The sequence below is a fragment of the Aquarana catesbeiana genome, linkage group LG05, assembly GCF_042186555.1.
Source record: "Aquarana catesbeiana isolate 2022-GZ linkage group LG05, ASM4218655v1, whole genome shotgun sequence".
Classification (NCBI taxonomy): Eukaryota; Metazoa; Chordata; class Amphibia; order Anura; family Ranidae; genus Aquarana; species Aquarana catesbeiana.
Genome location: NC_133328.1, coordinates 4,609,957 through 4,610,963, shown reverse-complemented (window position 1 = coordinate 4,610,963; position 1,007 = coordinate 4,609,957). Strand labels below are relative to the sequence as shown.

General features: G+C 33.1%; 1 protein-coding gene across 2 annotated transcripts in view; it reads left to right on the top strand.

Moving 5' to 3' along the window:
- The first annotated feature begins 222 nt into the window (after positions 1–222).
- LOC141144041 (calcitonin gene-related peptide type 1 receptor-like) overlaps positions 223–1,007 on the top strand; it is a 109,047-nt gene continuing 108,262 nt past the window's right edge. For both annotated transcript variants that reach the window (XR_012244335.1, XM_073629380.1), the window contains exon 1: positions 223–997. The gene's annotated coding sequence lies outside the window, so the exon portion shown is untranslated. The remainder of the gene's footprint in view (positions 998–1,007) is intronic.

Here is a 1,007-nt window from a genome sequence, read left to right as displayed (position 1 = left end):
AATAATAATAAATGTATAAACCCTGTATTATAATACTAATACATGTATAAATCAAGTATAACAACAATAATAATAACTGTATAAATAATGTATAATAATAATGTATAAACCCTGCATAATAATCATAATAATAATAATAATAAATAATGTATAAATCCTGTATAATAATAATAATAATGATAATAAATGTATAAACCCTGAATAATAATAATAATAATAATAACAAATCCTGAGTAGTAATAATATAAATCATGTATAATAAAAATAAATATATAAATCTTGTATAATAATAACATTAACAAATGTATAAATCCTGTATAATAATATTAATAAATCCTGAATAATAATAATATAAATCCTATATAATAATAACAAATCCTGAATAATAATAATAATAATAATATAAATCCTATATAATAATAAATCCTGAATAATAACAATAATATAAATCCTGTATAATAATAATAAAAATAATAATAATAACAAAAAGAAAAAAAATCTAACGGGTCAGTCCCGGTGTTTTTCTGCCATCACTCTTCTATGTTTCTATGCATTGTGACAACAGAAAAAAGGGAAATCGCAATGATCAGAGCGAAGAATGACTTCTTCCCGAGCTCAGCGGGAGACGGACTTCCTGAAGAGGGACGCCGTATCCTGTCGCGGTGGTTTTCGGAAGACGGGCGGGTTCTCGGCGGTCCGCCCTGGACGCGGCAGCAGTCCAAGTCGGAGGAGAAGAGGGAGAAGTTTCTCCAGCGAGGAAGCCGAGTGCAGGCGGAGTCGGTGATGTCACAGGAAGCTCGCATGTTTCCTGTTGATGTTCACATACATTCACTCACTTCAAGCAACAGCCTCTTTTTTTTTTTTTTTTTTTTTTCCTTCTTACCCTCGACAGCTAATCCTCGGCTCGCTCCGTCACCAGGGGACCGGCGTCAAGTCTTCGGGAACATCGTCAGGACTTATTCAAAAAGGGAAACGGAACGTTTTGTGTGTGCGGCCGGTGAGTTCTT